The following is a 24,035-nucleotide window of genomic DNA, read 5'->3' as shown; positions in this document are numbered from 1 at the left end:
GGATCCATCAGGGGGATCCATCAATGGGTTGCATGTTCTAAGAATGCAACCAGAAGAATGTGTGAAACTCAACTTCATGTTCCTTTTTCCATATTTGAAGTAAAATCCTGATATTTGCCTGAAGCTAATATTTGCTGACCCCTGGAAGGGTCAAGAGGTCTCCCTGGATGAACCCAGATGAACTCTGGCTGCATCTATAAACAGAAGACGTAAGACAGGAAACTGCAGCAGAGGAAACAGAGACATCCAGGACGTAGACAGAGCCCAACCAGCACAGTGATGAGAAACAGAAACAAAGTTCCATCATTTCAGAGAGAAACTTGACAGGAAGGAGGCGGGCAGGTTTACAGGAGGATGAACAGAGAGGAGCAGGGGTCAGAGGTCAGCAATGGATACAGGGAGGAGCATATTTACCCGTTCTTTTTCGTTAATCAACGCTCGCTCGCTCGAGTCTCAGGGGCGGGGCGGAAGGGGCGGGGTTTGTTGTGTTTGAGTCTGAAGGAGCGTTCACACTGCGGGGGGGAAACAGAGAGAGGGTCAGTAACAGAGACACACACAACAACACAATAACACACACCTACAACACACAGTAACACACACCTACAACACAGTAACACACACCTACAACACACAGTAACACACACCTACAACACACAGTAACACACACCTACAACACACAGTAACACACACCTACAACACACAGTAACACACACCTACAACACACAATAACACACACCTGCACACACAATAACACACACCTACAACACAATAACACACACCTACAACACACAGTAACACACACCTGCAACACACAATAACACACACCTACAACACACAGTAACACACACCTACAACACACAGTAACACACACCTACAACACAATACACACACCTACAACACACAGTAACACACCTACAACACACAGTAACACACACCTACAACACACAATGATACACACCTGCGACACACAATAACACACACCTACAACACAATAACACACCTACAACACACAGTAACACACCTACAACACACAATAACACACACCTGCAACACACAATAACACACCTACAACACACAGTAACACACACCTACAACACAATAACACACACCTACAACACACAGTAACACACACCTGCAACACACAATAACACACACCTGCAACACACAGTAACACACACCTACAACACACAGTAACACACACCTACAACACACAGTAACACACACCTGCAACACACAATAACACACCTACAACACACAGTAACACACACCTACAACACACAATAACACACCTACAACACACAGTAACACACCTACAACACAATAACACACACCTGCAACACACAATAACACACACCTGCAACACACAGTAACACACACCTGCAACACACAATAACACACCTACAACACACAGTAACACACACCTGCAACACACAGTAACACACACCTGCAACACACAATAACACACCCAACACACAGTAACACACCTACAACACACAGTAACACACACCTACAACACACAATAACACACCTACAACACACAGTAACACACACAACAACACAATAACACACACCTGCAACACACAATAACACACCTACAACACACAGTAACACACCTACAACACACAATAACACACACCTGCAACACACAGTAACACACACCTGCAACACACAATAACACACCTACAACACACAGTAACACACACCTGCAACACACAATAACACACACCTGCAACACACAGTAACACACACCTGCAACACACAATAACACACCTACAACACACAGTAACACACCTACAACACACAATAACACACACCTACAACACAATAACACACACCTACAACACACAATAACACACACCACAACACACAATAACACACCTACAACACACAATAACACACACCTGCAACACACAATAACACACACCTGCAACACACAATAACACACACCTACAACACACAATAACACACCTACAACACACAGTAACACACACCTACAACACACAATAACACACCTACAACACACAATAACACACACCTGCAACACACAATAACACACACCTACAACACACAATAACACACACCTGCAACACACAATAACACACACCTGCAACACACAATAACACACACCTACAACACACAATAACACACCTACAACACACAGTAAACACACCTGCAACACACAATGACACACACCTCCAACACACAATAACACACACCTGCAACACACAATAACACACCTACAACACACAATAACACACCTACAACACACAGTAACACACACCTGCAACACACAATAACACACACCTACAACACAATAACACACACCTGCAACACACAATAACACACCTACAACACACAGTAACACACACAACAACACAATAACACACACCTGCAACACACAATAACACACCTACAACACACAGTAACACACACCTACAACACACAGTAACACACACCTACAACACAATAACACACCTGCAACACACAATAACACACCTACAACACACAGTAACACACACCTACAACACAATAACACACCACCAGCAACACACAGTACACACCTGCAACACACAATGACACACCTGCAACACACAATGACACACACCTGCAACACACAATGACACACACCTGCAACACACAATGACACACACCTGCGACACACAATAACACACACCTGCAACACACAATGACACACACCTACACACAGTAACACACACCTGCAACACACAGTAACACACCTACAACACAATAACACACCTGCAACACACAGTAACACACCTACAACACAATAACACACCTGCAACACACAGTAACACACACCTACAACACAATAACACACACCTGCAACACACAGTAACACACACCTACAACACACAGTAACACACACCTACAACACACAATAACACACACCTGCAACACACAATAACACACCTGCAACACACAGTAACACACACCTACAACACAATAACACACCTGCAACACACAGTAACACACACCTACAACACACAAACACACACCTGCAACACACAATGACACACCTGCAACACACAGTAACACACACCTGCAACACACAATGACACACCTGCACACACAGCAACACACACCTACAACACAATAACACACCTGCAACACACAATAACACACCTGCAACACACAGTAACACACACCTACAACACACAACAGGAAACAACAGGAAGTAAACAACAACAAAAACACATCAAATAACAAAAACTTTTTCTTAACTTAAGATTAATCAAATTTGTTCTGAACATTTAACAGAAAACATGTTCAGATGTCACAAAACGACAATAAATCTAAATTACTAATAAACAAAAACAATCCCAACATTAATAAACTCGTTAATATCTGGATGTTTAGTTTAAAATCCGTTAGAACTAAAATGACTAAATGTTTACTTTTTGTTTTTTGGGCATTGAGAAGCTGAAATCAGAGTTTTGTTGATTTATTTTTATTTTAAATTTAATCTAAATAAATAATAACAGAAACTGATATTTTATCTCATCAGATGTCATGAAAACATTCGGTACCGACCGACCCAGTTTCTGGTTCTGGACCGCTTCAGGTCTGGCAGCAGGTGATGTAAAGTCATTTTTATAAATGTATAATCTGTAGAGAAATAAATGCGATCTGGCAGGACGTCACTCAGACCGGATCGATACCGGGTCAGAACCTCATGTTCAGTGGACAGAAAGTTTTCATGTAAATATTCTGAACTGTGACAGAAATGAAAGTTTAATGAAGTGATTAATAATGTATATCTATGAAAGGGTGAAGCCTGATGGATGGATGATGATCCATAATCTGTGATCAGATTTGTTTGTTGCTGCAAGTTTCAGGGTCCGAGAGACGTTTAGGACTCATCAACAAATCCAAGTTTTATTATTGATATGAAGTAAAAAAACAGTTTTCTTCTCAACATTTATTGCACCAGTTTGTCTATTTAAAGTCCGTTTCTCTGCGACCAGATCTGGAACGCTGACCAACATGTGAACATAAACGATGCCACAGCAGAACAGGAAGTGACAAACAGGAAGTTGTTTTAGCATCATGGACAGAAAGCAGTTTGTAATCAGCCTGCAGCAGTTAAACTATGAACACACGCAGTCCCAAATGTCTGAAGGTCAGAGGTTGGCCGGCTGATGCAATCACCGCTGCCTGATAACGCTAACAGGAGCGCCATGCTGCGGCCCGATGCATGATGGGAAGCCAACAGATACCTGGTATCTGCAGTATGTAGGCCAAAGTCACATAACAAGGACACCCTGTGCGTCTGAACGGACCATTTGATACAATAATGACAGCTGGACCAAAGGAGGAGTCAAAATAAGAACATCCAGCAGAGGAGGAAGAGGATGCTGGAGCAGAGGAAACAAAGGCCGTGTCTGCTGCAAATGGAGGCTTAGTCGAACGCACAAAGAGGATAATCTGCTGCTGTCAGGCAGCACAAAGTGAGGAAACTTAACGGAAACAGGAGACAAGACAGAAAGATGGGCGGATAAAAGGGAAGCAACAGGCTGCAGGGCTCAGCCACGTATTTATGGATGGAGGGATGAGGAGGAGGAAGAAGAGGAGAGGGGGATGGAGACAGAAGAAAGATTAAGAGCTTAGAGGGTTGGTAAGGCTAATTAGGAGGAGGCGACTGAGGATGGAGGTGAGGAGGAAAGAAACCGCCTCGGTCTGCATCACCCAATCAGGACAACTGGGAGTAAAACTGCAGATAACCTGAGGATGTGCATGCTGAGGAATGCATGCATAGAAACACACATCCAGTCAAATCCCAGGTTTTCTCTGACCAATAACAGCTGACAGAAATTATTCTCAAAATAAAGCAGCATTAAAGCTCAATTAGTTTACAAATCACCGAAACAGATGTGTGGTTTACATGCAGCTAATGGGCTAACAGTTTCAGACCATAAAACTCAGGGACTGTTCAGAGGAGGATCTGTTAATGAGCTGAGTATTGTTGGAGATAAAGGAGGTGTAAGCTGATACAGCTGCGGCTCCCACCTCACCCAGGATTTATCACCATGTCCCCCCGCCGCCACAAAGTCCACCGATAAGCCTGCAGCTAATGAGCTAGCCCGCTAACTGACGTTAGCTTGGTTCTGCTACAGTCAGAGCCATTGTTAGCAGCTAAGCGCTTCAACAAAGGTTAATGATTTATGATCAGTCCTGATAACATTGACAAAGACGACACATATCAGGCTTTATGCTGCCATGAGTTATAAAATCTCCATAAAGTTTGATAAATCTTGAATTTCAGATTTATATTTCTGTTGAGTCATGCTAAGCCTCAGCCTCCATCGACAGAAAAAGTTTCATCAAAATTAAAATGTTAAAAGGAAACAAATTTATTTACTCAAAATAAAAATCATTGAGCCACATATTAGCATTAGCTGCTTAGCTTGGATTAGTTTGCCTAGGAAAAAATATGTAAAAAACATGTTGGGATTATCTTTAGCATGCTAACGGTTTGTAGTGCTAACATGTAGCCTTTCCTCTAAATGTCAAAAGGAAACCAATTCAGGTTTTATTTTTGATGTATAAACTCAGACTGATGTTAGAACTGAAAAGATACTTATTTTCATTTCCAGTTATTAGATAAAATTTGAAAAAACGTGTTGGAATTAGCTTAAATATTTTCATAAGCCAGCAGCTTCCAGCTGCTTTACTTGGTGCTTTTAAACAACATGCAGGGAAACTTTTTAATGCCAAAGATGTAAATGAAGTAAATGATACACAAAAAGTTTTTAAGTGTTAATGATGTCAACATCCTGGTTATTAGCAGCTTTTCTGAAGCAAATTGTCATAAAAGTGAATTAAATTCTTTCTCTGCTGCTGAACAGGAACAGCCTGTTTTCCTCCAACCACATCGAGTGACGAGGCTTGAAACATCAGCCAGCCGAGGCGTTCACTCTGTCCTGGGAGCCTGCTGCACTGTGACTGGGCCGACTGGGAGAAAACCAGAGCTGTGATGGGCAGAGTGCAGTTGGTTGAAAAAGCAGCAGCAGCAGCAACGGCAGCAGTAGCTGCAGTCTGCTGCAGCAGCAGCAGCAGCAGCAGCAGCAGCAGCAGCAGCGGTGGTAAAAATAACCCGCAGAGCAGGAATGTGTGCGCCGAAGAATGTTGCTCCGCTTCTGGTGACAGGCATGGACAAGTGCAGAGCGGAAGAGGAGCAGGATGAGGAGGAGGATGAGGATGATGAGGATGATGAGGAGCAGGAGGAGGAGGAGGATGAGGACGAGGATCAGGATGAGGATGATGATGAGGAGCAGGAGAGGAGGAGCAGAAGCAGGATCAGGAGGAGGAGCAGGATGAGGAGGAGGATCAGAAGCAGGATCAGGAGGAGGAGCAGGATGAGGATGAGAGGAGGATCAGAAGCAGGATCAGGAGGAGAGCAGAATGAGGAGGAGGATGAGGAGGAGGATCAGGATGAGGATGAGGAGGATGATGAGGAGGAGAAGGAGGAGGAGCAGAAGCAGGATCAGGAGGAGGAGCAGGATGAGGAGGAGCAAGATGAGGAGGAGGATGAGGAGCAGGATGAGGAGCAGGAGGATGAGGATGAGGAGCAGGATGAGGAGGAGCAGGAGGATGAGGAGCAGGATGAGGATGAGCAGGATGAGGATGAGGAGCAGGATGAGGAGGAGCAGGATGAGGAGCAGGAGCAGGATGAGGATGAGGAGCAGGATGAGGAAGAGGATGAGGAGCAGGAAGAGGATGAGGAGCAGGATGAGGATGAGGAGCAGGATGAGGATGAGGAGCAGGATGAGAGGAGCAGGAAGAGGATGAGGAGCAGGATGAGGATGAGGATGAGGAGCATTAGAAGCACCTGAGCTATGCGAAGAAGGAAAATTGGGGAAAAACACTCAGAGACTGAGGAAGTGAGCAGGATGGAGGGGCGAGCGACAGGAGGAATGAGAGAGAATGTGGACGGAGTGGTTGCTAACGGCGACGCAGAACAGGAAGTAAGACGAGGCGACGGAAAGCCCGAGAAAGAAGCAAACGTCTTCAGAATCCAGCCAGACCAGACGAGCCGCTCTCAGCAAACTCTGCCCTGATTGGCCGGCTGCCCACAAGCTGACAGCTGATAGGCCGGAGGGCAGGGCCGCTCCTCCTTGCCGGTTCTGTTCAGGGTGCCGGCCCGGTTCTGGTCCGGCGTGACGCGGCACTATCACTTCCTGTCCCCATGGCCTGAAACTTAAACGCTGCAGATTTTCTCATCAGCTGATGATGAGAAAAACTTTAACAAACCCAAAACGAATCGGGCCAAACCGGTAAAGATGGCCGCTCTCCTCATTATGGCTCATCTCCTATCAGTGACCTCTGGGTTCAAAGGTCACCCAGTCATAAAATGAATCTCATTGATGGTTTCATCACAAATATGAACCGGGCCGGGCCAGCAGCCATAAATCTCATAACTGTCATCCTGATCTATTTATTTTTTATGTTTTCTAAGATTTTTTTTGTTACTTCGATTCTTTTTTATCTCTTCTGTTTTGTCACATTTTAATGTTTTCTACATTAAAATAATTAACCTGGAAACTGTTGATTTATCCTCAATAATAACAAAATAAGCAGAAATATTTATGCTTTTATTTTTAGAGAAAAACATCTTCAGTAAAGCTGCTGCCATCTTTGCTTTGTTCACAAGTTTAAATGTTTCTTATGGATAATTGCTGCTAAATTAGCAAAAATATGGTAAGTTATATGAAATGTAACCAGATGAACATGTTTCTGGTCATTAATGAATCAGGTTCCTAATGTGAGTCTGTCTGATAAACAGGAAAATCGGTGGTGCCGGTAGAAGCTGATCGGTGCAGACGGAAAAACTGCAGAAATTATCATTTCATCTGAATCAGCAAAGTTCAGATTTAATTTCTGCTTTTATTCTGATGGTAAAGATTCATTACGCAGAATAAAACCTGCACACACACACACACACACACACACACAGCCTCCAGTTATGAAAACAGAGGGACAAACTGGACATTCTTCATCATGTCTCAGTGCTCCTCTTCCTCTGTCCAGGTTTCTTCTGTAATTACAGACATGGAGGAAAAGGAGAGCAGTAACATGGGAGCAGCTGTCTCTCTCTCACACACACACACACACACACACACACACACACACACACACACACACACACACACACACATACACACAGAGACAGGTGTCAGAAACAGTAGCGACCTCTGACCTCTCCTCAGACTGCTATTCATCCAGAGCTAACAGATGCTAACCTGGCTGCCTTCAGTCACAGATCAGGGAAAAGTTAACCATCACATCATTCTGAGCAGATTATTTATATTTCTGTTATTCTGACGCCTGCTGAGCCAAATGTGCTTTCAGTTGATTCTGCTGATCAATAATGATCTATCAGTTTTTGATTGGATCTCCCGACTCGTCAACCAGCTGCTGTTTATCCCCTAAACGTCTCCGTTTTGCTGCGGTTCTGTTCTCCTCCTGCGCTCTCCATCCATCCTGAGAGGACTCCAACACTCCTCCTCCTGCAGTTGTCTCTCTGCTCAACAAGCGATACATTCATCGTGTGCTCACACACACTCAGCAGCTGCTGCGCACACGCACACCACACACACACACACAGACGGGGAGGGAAATCCCGCCTGTTCTCTCAAACAGCTGGCCACATCCATAACGGCACAGCCAGGCAGAAACCAACAGCAGCGACTCGACAGGAAGCCAGGAGACCCGTTTACACCGGCATAGTCAAAGTAAATGTCATGGCTTCAAACTAAAATAGCTAAACATTAAGCTAAATGTTTAGCTTATTTAACTACAAAATAGTTAGGCATTTTCCTGGATGACTAAATATTTAGCTTATTTAGCTTGAACACTAAATATTTGCTTATCTATATTTACCTTAAATAAAGTTAAACTGTAACTTTGAAACATATGAACCAAACTATTGCTGTTAAATTTTCACAGGAACTTTTCTGGTTCTACAGACATGCGCCCCGGCCCCGACCCGGCCCCGGCCCGATCGGTTCTGTTTGTTGCGGTAATACGGGGGTTATGATGCGAAGCGAAGCAGCAGGAGGATTTTGGAAACTGATTTCTGCTGTTCCTTCTGCAGTTCACAGAAAGCAGCAGGCTGGGTGTGACTGCAGGATAAAGTCTTTCATCAGCGGCGGTTCAGGCTGACTGAGCGCTTGGTGAGTCCAGAGGAGCTGCTGCATGTCGCGGCACGCGGCCCGGCCTCGGGGCGATGCGCTCACCCACCACAGACCGAAACTCACCGCGCCGCTTATCCTGCACTGCAGGAATCCCTGAAACTGAAGCTGGAGGAACTGATTCACCGTCAAGGCGGGAAAAAGTTTAACTGACGACCAGCAGAGGGCGATCCATCAGAAACACAGAGAGATCAGGAAAGGCTAACACCTGGACCGGGAGAGAGGCGGGGCAAAAGCCGAGAGGCGGGGCAAAAGCCGAGAGGCAGGGCTAGCGCCGCAGATGATGGTGAGGGAAACTCTGATTCTTATCCAGCAAATTGGGGTCTGGTTCTAAAATCCAACGATTTTCAAGTCATTGAACGCACCGTCCAGGAGAGCACAGTTCCTGGCGGTAACAGGAAGGCCTGAACCTGTTGCTGTGGCAACAACTACCAAACTAAGGGACAAAAGCCTGGAGCCGCTGCAGTGATGATGAGGGTGTTAGTGAACAGCAGCAGCATACGTTTCCCAGCATGCACTGTGTCAGAAGGTGACTCATGTTGGAGGTCAGAACAATAAGGAGCAGGAGGAAGCTCCGCCCCTTTTCTGTCTATAAAGTCGTCTTTGTGCTGGAAGAATACAGCCTTGATGTTTCTCACGTACACACACACACACACGTACACACACACACACACACACACACACACACACACACACACACACACACACACATACACACACACACACACACACACACACACAGCTGTAACGAAATGATGCAGTTCAGCTGACGACAGACCAAAGATGCTCTTTATTCCTCCCCTTCCTCCTGAGGAAGAGCGAACTATGATGCACCTCTGCGTGGCGCCGCTGGCGGCTCGGTGCGGGGCGCGGCACCGAGCCGGACCAGGTTTCAGACGAATTAAAAGAGTCTGAGCCTCTTTGTGAATTGCCTGCAGGAACACACACACACTCACAGAGAGCTGTGTGTGTGTGTGTGTGTGTGTGTGTGTGTGTGTGTGTGTGTGTGTGTGTGTGTGTGTGTGTGTGTGTGTGTGTGTGTGTGTGTGTGTGCGCTGCGGTTTCCCCTGGGACGGTTTATTGTTATTTCCTGTTAAAAGCTGAATGGACTGACAGACACACTTCTCATGTAAACCTCAGTTCACACCTGGGACTCCGCCCACTTCACAGGTTAATCCAGTGAACACACACACACACACACACACACACACACACACACACACACACACACACACACACACACACACACACACACACACACAGACACCCTGAGCCTCCTTCCAGCAGCCAGGCTTGGTGGTTCTCATGGTTCTGACCCGGTCTGGTTGGTCAGAGACTGTAACCGTCACAGCGCCCCCTGATGTCACTGTGAAACTAACTGCTGATATTTAAGATGCTGTTCTGCTACTGTTAAACATCCCATAACCCTTTGCTGCATCACAGTCACATGACCAACAAGCTCCGCCCCATCCTGAGACACAAACAGCAACAAGATGGAGGTAAACAATCGACAGCATGATAAAACATGGCCGACATCAAGAGATCCTGATATTGATGCTGACGTTTCACCATTTTTAATGCAAAGCAGAAACGTTTCTTTTTTGGTTTTTCTTGTACTGAAAGAACTTTTGGGAATGTTTTATTTGCATTTTTGTAAAAATTTGACTTAAATCGTTTCATTCTGCAGATTTTTAATTTAACCAGAAACATTTTACCCAATGTTAAAAATACATAAACTGTCAATAATAAATAATCCAATTCCTTTCAGAAATAAGAATAATTTTCTTTCTGTTGGTGAACTCTCCATCATCTGCAGATTAAATCTTTCTAACATCAACATGTGGAAAGTTCAGCTTCCTGCTGAGCCGACTGTTTCATAGGAAGTTCATCAGCTTCATGTCTCATTAACGAAAACCAGGAAGTTGATTTATCCTAGAGTTCCTAGTCAAAGCCCGCTTCCACGCAGACTGTTGACACTCATCATATTGAGAGTTTGTGGATGTTTTGTCTGCAGGCGGAAGACGGAGACGTCCTGAACCTTCACACATCGAGACGGCGAAGGGTCTGACACACCCAGCGACTCAATTTGAACTCCTGGTTTACAGTGAGGATGTTCAGGTGTGTCAGAGGGCGGAGTCAAGATGGTTCACTGTCACACACACACCAGGGAGTGAGTGTGTGTGTGAGTATGTGCGAGTGTGTGTGTGTATCAGTGTCTGTGTGTGTGTGTGTGTGAGTGTGTGTGTGAGTGTGTGAGTGTGTGTGTGTGCGTGAGTGTGTGTGTGTGAATGTGTGTGTGAGTGTGTGTGTGAGTGTGTGTGTGTGTGAGTGTGTGTGTGAGTGTGTGTGTGTGTGAGTGTGTGTGTGAGTGTGTGTGTGTGTGTGTGTGAGTGTGTGTGTGTGTGAGTGTGTGTGTGTGTGTGTGTGCGTGCGTGAGTGTGCGTGTGTGTGTGCGTGAGTGCGTGTGTGAGTGTGTGTGTGAGTGTGTGCGTGCGTGAGTGTGCGTGAGTGTGTGTGTGCGTGAGTGTGTGTGTGCGTGTGTGTGTGTGTGTGTGTGCGTGAGTGTGTGTGTGTGCGTGAGTGTGTGTGTGAGTGTGTGTGTGTGTGCGTGAGTGTGTGTGTGAGTGAGTGTGTGAGTGTGTGTGCGTGAGTGTGTGTGTGTGAGTGTGTGTGTGTGTGAGTGTGTGCGTGAGTGTGTGTGTGTGCGTGAGTGTGTGTGTGAGTGAGTGTGCGTGAGTGTGTGTGTGTGCGTGAGTGTGTGTGCGTGAGTGTGTGTGTGCAGACATGCTGTAAGGAGTGTGTCTGTGATTCAGCCTGTTATTTACCCCGATGAGTGTGTGTCATCATTAGTGTGAGATTTGACCACTATCTGTAAACAGGAAGTCCAAGGCAACCCCAATGGCTGCTCCTACAAAATAAAAGCCCTCCTGCTGCTGTCTGGTGCATTTAAAGGCATTAAAACTGTTGGACTTCTCAGCTGTGATGCGTTTAATGAACAGAAGAAAAAGAATTATTATCAGTCCAGATCCAACGGTACCAGCAGGTATCAGAACCAAACCAGAACCAGATCAGAATCGCTAATCAACCTGAAGAAGGGTGCCGTGGCGACCCACTGGTTAGGTGAACCAGTCCACGCCCCTGAAGCCAGTTTCAGACCTGCAGAGAGAAGAAGAGCAACAAAGTGTGGGGCATGCTGGGCCCGTGGGAGCCATGGTAACGGGGCGTTCCCCATGTTTGCAGAACAAACAGTAGAACCTGCAGCAATGTGTGAGTGTGTCAGATTACAGCTAACAGTCAGATTAATGGGGATTATGAGGCTCTGAGAACTACATTCACATGCTGCAGCTCAAATATAGAGAATGAATGGATGGATGATGGATGGATGGATGAATGATGGATGGATGATGATGGATGGGAGGATGGATGATGGATGGATGGAGGATGGATGGATGGATGGATGGATGATGGATGGATGGATGGATGGATGATGGATGGATGATGGATGGATGATGGATGGATGGAGGATGGATGGATGATGGATGGATGGATGGATGGATGATGGATGGATGATGGATGGATGGATGATGGATGGATGATGGATGGATGGATGATGGATGATGGATGGATGGAGGATGGATGGATGATGAATGGATGGATGGATGATGGAGGATGGATGGAGGATGGATGGATGGATGGATGGATGGATGGATGGATGGTTGGATGGATGGATGATGGATGGATGATGGATGGATGATGGATGGATGATGGATGGATGGATGGATGGAGGATGGATGGATGATGGATGGATGGATGGATGGTTGGATGGATGGATGATGGATGGATGATGGATGGATGGATGGATGGATGGATGATGGATGATGGATGGATGATGGATGGATGGATGATGGATGGATGATGGATGGATGGATGGATGATGGATGGATGATGGATGGATGGATGGATGGATGATGGATGGATGATGGATGATGGATGGATGATGGATGGATGGATGACGGATGGATGATGGATGGATGATGGATGGATGGATGGATGGATGATGGATGGATGATGGATGGATGATGGATGATGGATGGATGGATGATGGATGATGGATGGATGGAGGATGGATGGATGATGGATGGATGGATGATGGATGGATGGATGATGGATGGATGATGGATGGAGGATGGATGGATGGATGGATGATGGATGGATGGATGATGGATGGATGGATGATGGATGGATGGATGATGGATGGATGATGGATGGAGGATGGATGGATGATGGATGGATGGATGATGGATGGATGGATGATGGATGGATGATGGATGGATGATGGATGGATGATGGATGGAGGATGGATGGATGGATGGATGGATGGATGGATGATGGATGGATGGAGGATGGATGGATGATGGATGGATGTATGATGGATGGATGATGGATGGATGATGGATGATGGATGGATGGATGATGGATGGATGATGGATGGATGGATGGATGGATGATGGATGGATGGATGATGGATGGATGGATGATGGATGGATGGATGGATGATGGATGGATGATGGATGGATGATGGATGGATATGGATGATGGATGGATGATGATGGATGGATGGATGATGGATGGATGATGGATGGATGGATGATGGATGGATGATGGATGGATGATGGATGGATGGATGATGGATGTATGGATGATGGATGGATGGATGATGGATGGATGATGGATGGATGATGGATGGATGGATGATGGATGTATGGATGATGGATGGATGGATGATGGATGGATGATGGATGGATGGATGATGGATGGATGATGGATGGATGATGGATGGATGAGTTTATTCTGGCCTCGTCTTCCTCAGCAGCTGATATAAATGATGAGTCAGCAGAATGCAGAGGAAGGGTGGTCTATTCAAACACGGTGGTGGCAGTATGATGGTCAGGATTGGGGGAAGCAGCGATTCAGCTCTTCTGTTTATATTTAAATATGTTGACTCATCATTTTAATCTGCTGAGTCAACACTAATCTGCCATGTAATGCTGCTATAAGATCAGAACAGCTACATACTGCAGCAGGCGTTATACTTAGACGCCTATAACATCTACAGGGTTTCCTGCAGGGGCGGGGCTTAGCGTGCCTAAGCAGCTGGCTAACCTCTTCATCATCATCGTCGTCATCATCATCAGTTTCTCCTTTTAAACAGAAGAAACGTGTCTGACCCTGAGAGCGAAGGAGTGTTTGATGAAAGGATGGAAGGATGAAGGGTGGAGGAGTGAGGAGTGTGTGTGTGTGTGTGTGTGTGTGTGTGTGTGTGTGTGTGTGTGTGTGTGTGTGTGTGTGTGTGTGTGTGTGTGTGTGTGTGTGTGTGTGTGTGTGTGTGTGTGTTGGTGTCAGACAGACCTGTTGTGTGAGATGCCAGCAGCTCTGAGTGTGTGTGGGTGTGGTGAGACTGTGCTGCTGATAAGCAGCTTGTGGAGTTAACTACCCTGCAGGAGTGTGTGTGATGGCTAGAACACACACACACACACACACACACATACACACACACTCAGGGCTGGAGCTACCTTCACCTTGTTGGCTGCAAATAAAGCCGTATTTACAGTGAGTCCAAAGTCCGCGCGGCTCTGCTGTGAAAGAATGTCCCATGAGGAGGAGCAGCAGGAGGAAGAAATCTTAAACTTTATGGCTCTGAACTCGTGAGGGGAGCCAATACTTTGTCGCGCTGACAGTCGGGTTTGAACCGTCAGACGGTTAGAAAGTTCTGACCTTCTGTCATCTGAAGGTCATTTATGAATATATTAACAATCTGCTGTTGTTCCATTGAACAGTGAAAACATTTTTTTCTGGAAACTGAAAACAGTCGAAACATTGAGATGTTTAAATCCAGGCTACAATCTGACCAAGAGTGATGCTGATCGTTTGTTTCATACCTCCTGAGTTATGATTTTATTGAACCGCTGGAACGATTAAAGCTGAGCAAAATGTACAGATTCTGTCAACAAGCATCAAGAAAGCTTTTAAATCTTTTTTCAGAGATGAAAACATTTTTTCTGCTGATCTAAGCCGCGCCGCCTGATTGGTCCATCCTCAGAGAATGAGGAAGAGGACGGTAACAGGAAGTGAGGCAGCCTCTCATCAGGAGAGCAGAGAGGAGGAAGTGTGGAAACAATAGCTGCTCTCTGTGAGGCCTCCGCAGCCAGAGACGCTCCTCATCCTCAGAGCTCCCAGCCGCCCAGGAAAAGTAGCCGATCGCCTATCAACCAACCAACCAGCAGGAAAAGCAGCCGATCGCCTATCAACCAACCAGCAGGAAAAGCAGCCGATTGCCTATCAACCAACCAACCAGCAGCAAAGCAGCCTATCAACCAACCAGCAGGAAAAGCAGCCGATTGCCTATCAACCAACCAGCAGGAAAAGCAGCCGATTGCCTATCAACCAACCAACCAGCAGCAAAAGCAGCCTATCAACCAACCAGCAGGAAAAGCAGCCGATTGCCTATCAACCAACCAGCAGGAAAAGCAGCCGATCGCCTATCAACCAACCAACCAGCAGCAAAAGCAGCCTATCAACCAACCAGCAGGAAAAGCAGCCGATTGCCTATCAACCAACCAGCAGGAAAAGCAGCCGATCGCCTATCAACCAACCAGCAGGAAAAGCAGCCGATTGCCTATCAACCAACCAGCAGGAAAAGCAGCCGATTGCCTATCAACCAACCAGCAGGAAAAGCAGCCGATCGCCTATCAACCAACCAACCAGCAGGAAAAGCAGCCGATTGCCTATCAACCAACCAGCAGGAAAAGCAGCCGATCGCCTATCAACCAACCAACCAGCAGCAAAAGCAGCCGATCGCCTATCAACCAACCAGCAGGAAAAGCAGCCGATCGCCTATCAACCAACCAACCAGCAGCAAAAGCAGCCTATCAACCAACCAACCAACCAGCAGGAAAAGCAGCCGATCGCCTATCAACCAACCAACCAGCAGGAAAGCAGCCGATCGCCTATCAACCAACCAGCAGGAAGAGCAGCCGATCGCCTATCAACCAACCAACCAACCAACCAGCAGGAAAAGCAGCCGATCGCCTATCAACCAACCAGCAGGAAAAGCAGCCGATCGCCTATCAACCAACCAACCAACCAGCAGGAAAAGCAGCCGATCGCCTATCAACCAACCAACCAGCAGGAAAAGCAGCCGATCGCCTATCAACCAACCAACCAGCAGGAAAAGCAGCCGATCGCCTACCAACCAACCAGCAGGAAAAGCAGCCGATCGCCTATCAACCAACCAGCAGGAAAAGCAACCGATCGCCTATCAACCAGCAGGAGTTTCCCACACAGTGACTTCATCACAAACCTGGAGAAGTAAAATAAAAGCAAAACCAAACAGAATCTGCCTGTTTGCTTTTTATTAATAACAAAGTTCTAAAAAGAAAATGGAAGAACTGAAGATTTCCTGAAAAGTGGAAAAAATGAAAATGAAATGAGAAAAACATTTCAGCTCATCATTCACTACAGATCAGCATTACCATCGATTTTACAGAAGAAACGCAGTGCAAACATCCAGCAGATGACCACTTCCTCATTTTAGGTCCACTGAGAAATGCAATGCAACCACAGCGACTACCCAGCCTCTCACCTCCCGTTTTATTTTGAAATCCAGCATCAGGATGAGACTTCCTGCATCCATGTTTCTGTCCCGTGAGCTGATGACTCAGCAGGAACACCTTCATGCTCAGACGGCATCCCATAACGCTGAGTCACGACCTGATGCACCACCAAGGAGAACCGGGCGGAACCGGGCAGAACCGAGGAGAACCGGGCGGAACCGGGCAGAACCGAGGAGAACCAAGGAGAACTGCCACCGTTCTTCTTCCTCTTCAACGGTTCCAACATCACCTGAGGCCTAACAGGAAGGTGAGGGACAAAGTCCAGCTGAGGGACGACAGAAAACACCCCGAAAGCCAGACGACGACGTAACGATGAGTCAACGCTCATCAAGACATGGAAGCAAACGACACAAGTTTCACCATGAGGCTTAAACTGAAGCAGCAAAAATCCAATATGGAGAAACTTTCATTTAATGAGATTAAATTTAAACTGTCACCAAAACATTCTCAAAAATAGACAGAAAAAAAACGTACAAAAGACAAAGAACTGACTAATTTAAAAAAACACAGAAAATTAGGAGCTGAAATGAGCCCACACGTTTTCATCAGAACCACATTGAAGAAAGTGACCCAAATATAAACTTTATGAAACCACCAAACTAAAGAGTTACATGGAAAACCTGGCGGTTTCAAAATAAAAGCCCAGGGACAGAGAGAGTTTCTCAGGTCGCTTCGGTTCAGACGAGGAAGAGGAGGATGAAGGTGGGAAACCATCTGGTCCAGCCCGAGGTGTTAGACCCAACCCCCGTCCTTCATCATCATCCTCTTCCTCTGTCTGCTTCTCAGCCAATCAGAGCAGCTCCTCATCACCTCCACATCAGACAATCGTTCATTACCGTCTCGCAAAAACCCAGTCAGACAGAACCAGAACTTCAGCCGCATGTAGAGACTCCAGATTATAATCTCAGCCAGGAGAGGAATACTAGATTTAATCTGATCTATTCAAAACATCTGTTTTAGTAACGTTAGCATAAAGTTAATGTTGATGTGATCAGCAATGCTAGAGCTAACGTTACTGCTGACACTTAACTGTGCTAACATACAGCATAGAGGGCAAAGGTCACTCTGTTTGCTAGATTATCACAGTTAGCAACATTAGCGTTCTACACCATGTTAGAAAATGTGTTTTCTGCAGAGTCAGCAGAAAAACAACAAGTTGTATCTGATGGATCAATTTCTTCTGTTTTTGTGTTTGTAGATTTTTACTTTTTTTTTTCTTTACCTGTTTTCTCTGCTGGTGAATTCAACAAAGTTTTTATTGTCTAACTGCTAGAAATATTTAATCCCAACATATTAAGTTTGTTACTCAGAGCAGACGAAATATTAAAGAAAAGGAGGCGATATGCATGTTTATGGGTGAAACGTGGCTCCCTGCTCCTCCTGCTCCTCCTGCTCCTCCTGCTCCTCCTGCTCTCTGCTGGGGGTTGCAACATAATCTCATCTAAATAAAGGTGGCGCTATAAATAGAGATCAGCGAGGGAGAAAGGAGAAGAAGAAAGGAGGAAAGATGAGGAGGAGTGACCTCTTGCTTCACCTCCTCCTCCATCAGCATCAACGGCTTCTGGTCTGGATTTCCCTGCTGTGTAACGACATGCTAATGTGTGTGTGTGTGTGTGTGTGTGTGTGTGTGTGTGTGTGTGTGTGTGTGTGTGTGTGTGTGTGTGTGTGTGAGTGGTTAATGTGTAGAAACAAAGGTCTCGGGGGAGGAAGACGGCTTTTAATTAGCTGCTTGACTTCTGTCCCCCTGGACACAAACGTCCCACTGAAACTCCCATTAACACACACACACACACACGAACACACACCCACACACACGAACACACACACACACACGAACACACACACACACACACGAACACACACACACACACACGAACACACACACACACCAGGCCGGGTCACGTGAGCTCAGTGTAATTATCACATTAGTTTCATTAATGAGGCTCCAGTTTGTCTCATGTTTTCATTTGATCAGTTAATTAAGTTCATAGATTCATTTTATTAAAAGAATCTAAATAAATAAAATGTTTCATTTCTCCATCTACATAATTAATCCTTCTTAATTTATTGTTATTGAGTTTGTTACACAGATCATGTTAATAAATCTTCATTTGAAACAGAAACTAAAATCACATAAAATCATCCAATTTAAATGGATTTTTAACAATAATGACTCAAATAATAAATATGATTCTCTATTATTTGCAAATATAATCATTTCTTATTTAAGTAATATTAACTAAATATTATCAGTTTTGTTTTTAATACTTTTATTTCGATTCTGTATTGATTCAGTTAAATGATCTTTATTTTATTATTGAAGAAGAAATCATATTTTAATTTTTGCCAGACTGTTGAAGTCAGAAGAACCAAATCGGATCAGAACCTGCAGAGACTCGGTTCTGGAGCTGACCCGGCCGCTCCGAGTCGCTCTGACGGGTCAGAGACCCGGTGAGGAAGAGGAGGGATGATGAAGAGCAGATAAAGAGGAATCAGTCGGGTGGCTGCCCTCCTCTTCCTCCTCTTCCTCCTCTTCCTCCTCCTTTTCCTCCTCTTCCTCTTTCTTCTCCTCCTCTTCCTCCTCCTCCTCTTCTTCCTCCTCCTCCTCTTCCTCCTCCTCCTCTTCCTCCTCCTCCTTTTCCTCAAGCTGTATCATGTCTTCACACGACTGCAGGGAGCCGGTCCCCACGGCAACACAACGCAGTCTTTGTGCGCCGCAGCGACGCACTTCATCCAGCCAGGAGGAAGAGTAGTGAGGAAGAGTAGTGAGGAAGAGTAGTGAGGAAGAGTAGAGAGGAAGAGTAGTGAGGAAGAGTAGAGAGGAAGAGTAGAGAGGAAGAGTAGTGAGGAAGAGTAGAGAGGAAGAGTAGAGAGGAAGAGTAGTGAGGAAGAGTAGTGAGGAAGAGTAGTGAGGAAGAGTAGAGAGGAAGAGTAGTGAGGAAGAGTAGTGAGGAAGAGTAGTGAGGAAGAGTAGTGAGGAAGAGTAGTGAGGAAGAGTAGAGAGGAAGAGTAGTGAGGAAGAGTAGTGAGGAAGAGTAGTGAGGAAGAGTAGAGAGGAAGAGTAGTGAGGAAGAGTAGAGAGGAAGAGTAGTGAGGAAGAGTAGTGAGGAAGAGTAGTGAGGAAGAGTAGTGAGGAAGAGTAGAGAGGAAGAGTAGTGAGGAAGAGTAGTGAGGAAGAGTAGTGAGGAAGAGTAGAGAGGAAGAGTAGAGAGGAAGAGTAGTGAGGAAGAGTAGTGAGGAAGAGTAGTGAGGAAGAGTAGTGAGGAAGAGTAGTGAGGAAGAGTAGTGAGGAAGAGTAGAGAGGAAGAGTAGTGAGGAAGAGTAGTGAGGAAGAGTAGAGAGGAAGAGTAGAGAGGAAGAGTAGTGAGGAAGAGTAGTGAGGAAGAGTAGAGAGGAAGAGTAGTGAGGAAGAGTAGTGAGGAAGAGTAGAGAGGAAGAGTAGTGAGGAAGAGTAGTGAGGAAGAGTAGAGAGGAAGAGTAGTGAGGAAGAGTAGAGGAAGAGTAGTGAGGAAGAGTAGTGAGGAAGAGTAGAGAGGAAGAGTAGTGAGGAAGAGTCCAGCTCTTTGTTTCCCCCGATTTCTCTCAGATTTTTCCTGGAGTCTCTCCGTTCTGCTCCAACATGCAGCAACAGGGCTGGACTAAGACTTTTGCACAGCTGAGGCATCCTCTGACTCTTCTTCTCCTCCACTGATTCCTGTTCTTCCTGTTTTCCGCCTGCAGGCCGGATCCAACCACCAGATGATGAAACTTTACAGCATCCAGACCCACATCCACTCTCAGGCCCCGCCCACATTATATAGGCCCCGCCTCCATTCTTAAGCCCCGCCCACACCTCCCTCTAACCAGAGTCTGGGCCTCAGTGTTGAATTAGTTACTAAAACAGTAACTGTTCATCTGAACCGAATCAAACCTGCAGCACACACACTGCAGCACACACACACACTGCAGCACACACACAGTGCAACACACACTGCAGCACACACACTGCAGCACACACACAGTGCAGCACACACACACTGCAGCACACACACACTGCAGCACACACACACTGCAGCACACACACAGTGCGGCACACACAGTGCGGCACACACTGCCGCTGCATCCTGTCTCATAAAGCTCATCCTGGATGGACTCTGGCTCCTGAAGCTTCAACGCCTCAAAACAGGAAGTGTTAAAGATGAAAGCTTCATCTGGAGCAACCAAGATGGCCGACAGCAGAGATGTTCCAGCCAACACCATTTACAGCTTCAGGAAACAAGCTAATTACATCATCTAGAAGAGACGTCCTACAAGTTTTATTGTCTAAAACAACAAAGTTTCAATTACTTTTTCTGTAATAATTACCTGGTTCTGCTCTGAAAATACAGAGAAGATGGGAATAATCTGCTCCAATCTGCTAGTTTTGCTTCATAAAGGAACTAAAGATGGACGGGTCAATCAGAACCAGCTCAGTTATTTCATTAAAATCTTTAAAAATTTTGACTTTTTTATATTTTTGAGCCATTAGATCAACAGGTCAGATCATCGTTCTCAGATTACATGTTAAACCAGTAGAGCAGATATAAAACAATAATCTGACAGGAAATATTTGCTCAATTCTGAAAGTTCTGTTCTATATACCAGATTAAAATCGATCAAATAAAGCATTAATTATGAGTTTCTGCCTGTTTTAAAGGATTCTGGAGCCATTTTTACTCCTGAGATATAAAAATACAGATCCACCCGGTCAGAGCTAAAACCTGGAAATATCGGCCCAAATAAACACCAGATCGGTGCATCTCAGACCAACATGATCTACCTGAGCTGTTTTATTGCTGTAAGTCTTGTTTTCTGCTGTTTGGGGGCATAAATCAAACTTTTATGAGTTTCAGTTGGATGTTTAAAAGTGACCTTAAAGCTCCTCAGGTTGAACCATTACCTAACCGGTCCGGCCCTGAGATCCAAACCAAACCCAGGCCGTCAATCATTGACCGGCTGGGTGATAAGGGGCTCTTTGGCCCAGTTCAGGCCGAGGTCTGGAGCTTCTGCAGCGGCCACAGCAGCAGCATCCTCCCGCTAACAGCTAACTGAGCCGGGGGACTTCACCGAGACCCGGTGTGGGGCCGAACAGAGCTGACGGTGCGAAAAGAAATCTGATTTAATGTTTTAATTAAAGTTGCAGCGGAGGGAGACAGAAAACGGGGACTGGAGAGGAAGAGGAGGAGGAGGAGGATGCAGCAACAGGCGTCACGTCGATGCTGCTGCTAGGGAGGCGCTGGAAAAAGTGTCAGAAAGACGGAGAAAAGTCGACAAACTGCCGCAAAAACTGCCGCAAACCGAGCGGCAGGGACTCCCCGACCGAGCCTCGGCCGCGTCGGGTCGGTTTCTAAATGAACCGGACCCGATTCGGGGCTGAACGAGTCTGGGCAAGGTCACCGTGTTGGAGCTCAAAGCTAGACGCACGCAGCGCGGACAAAAGCAGGAAACGAGGAAGAGGACCTTCAAAATAAAGCAAGCAAACGTTCAAAAGCATCAAAAACAACTCAGTATCAACAATTACACAGACATTTCCACACACACACATATATAATATATATATATATATATATATATATATATATATATATATATATATATATATATATATATATATATATATATATATATATATACACTAATCTTTGAAATCCTCACAGATTAAGCTAAAGTGAAAACATTTACTTAAGAAAAACATCCCACAACACAACATCTAATATGGCCGCCACATTCATACACACAATTATTTACCTTCTCTAACAGGTTGTAAATAATTCATCAACGATATAATTTTTCTTTTCCACAACATAACTTTTCACCCCAATGAGGTTGCAGCTTCACAGTGGCAGTAATAACCAGTTTATATGGACTTCTTCACCAAAACATCTGAAATCTACGGCAGCCCGGAGGGGTCATGGCCTGACCCGCTAACAGTATTAGCACAACAAGCTGACAGTGACGCGTTTTCAGTGATGTAACCTACGTAGCAACACGTTAACTAACAGCTCACTAATTAGCTATTGGTTTGAATAAACCATTAGAAATAACAGCTTTTAGGTCATTAAAGCTGCTTTTATGTCGGATTGTACAGAATGGCGTCTGTAAGCGAAATGTTCAACAGGTGTTTTATTGTGACAGGCAGACCGGAAGAAGCAGCCCTAGCTTACCGCTAGCTTGCAGCTCTTACCGTCTGGACTGATAGCGCTACACATGGTAACTAGCAGCGAGGCTCCGACCAAAGTGCACCCAGATATGGATGCTTGCCTCCGGCTGAGCAGACTTTGACCCCCCCTCTTCCCACCCACTTCCCCGCCGTGTCTCTCTCTCTCTGCTGCCCCCCCCAACCCCACGGCGGAAAATAACCGCCGAATAACAGCCAGAAAAAGTGCAAACGGCTGCTAAAAGTTGCGCTAAAGAAGGAGAAAACATGAAGCTGCGGGTGATAATTAGCCGCAGAGTGAATGAGGAAGAGGCGGAAGAGGAGCTGAAATTCCTCCGCTTGGATGCGCATCAAACTAGGAAGCAACACGGAGAGGAGAGCGAAAAATCCCCCCGTGGAAAGCGCGTCCACGCAGCGGGGCTAACTTTGGTGGCAGTTTAACTTGTTGCTGAGAGACGCGGCGGCTAGCGGCGGAAAAACGCTGACTTACCGCGGACTTTGCTGGGGTTGGGCTGCTTGCGCCGAGACATCGTGGCGAGGAGGAGGATGATGATGATGATGATGATGAGGGGGGGATGAAGTTAAAAAAAAAAAAAAAAAAGGGAGGAAGAAGCTGCAAAGTCGCTCCGAAGAGGAGAGGACTCAAAATGGCGTTTCTCCGAATGGATGTGCAAACTTGGACAAACTTTACTCCGGCTTCTCCTCCTCCTCCTCCTCCTCCTCCTCCTCCTCCTCCTCCTCCTCCTCCTCCTCTCTCCTCCTCCTGGTGCTGCTGCGCTGCTTCTCTTCCTCCTCTCCCTCCTCCTCCTCTGAGGAAACAAACAAGGCCACTCAGTAACTGTAGCAGAGTAACCGCCGCTGCGCCGCGCCGCGCTGCGCTGCGCTGCGGAGGTTGGCTGAAGTGGTGGCCGGGCTCCAGGCTCCGTGCCCCGGCCTGTCTCTCGCCGTGTCTCGGTGTCTCTCTGCCTCTGAACC

General features: G+C 45.9%; 1 pseudogene; it reads right to left on the bottom strand.

Moving 5' to 3' along the window:
• Nucleotides 1-23,788, bottom strand: part of LOC129355489 (ras-responsive element-binding protein 1-like) — a 40,691-nt pseudogene extending 16,903 nt beyond the window's left edge.
• Between the last annotated feature and the right edge of the window lie 247 nt (nucleotides 23,789-24,035).

This window comes from Poeciliopsis prolifica, unplaced genomic scaffold (genome assembly GCF_027474105.1).
Source record: "Poeciliopsis prolifica strain line A6 unplaced genomic scaffold, Auburn_PproV2 SCAFFOLD136, whole genome shotgun sequence".
Lineage (NCBI taxonomy): Eukaryota > Metazoa > Chordata > Actinopteri > Cyprinodontiformes > Poeciliidae > Poeciliopsis > Poeciliopsis prolifica.
Note: the sequence above shows the minus strand (reverse complement) of the source record. Positions and strands in the feature narration are given on the sequence as shown.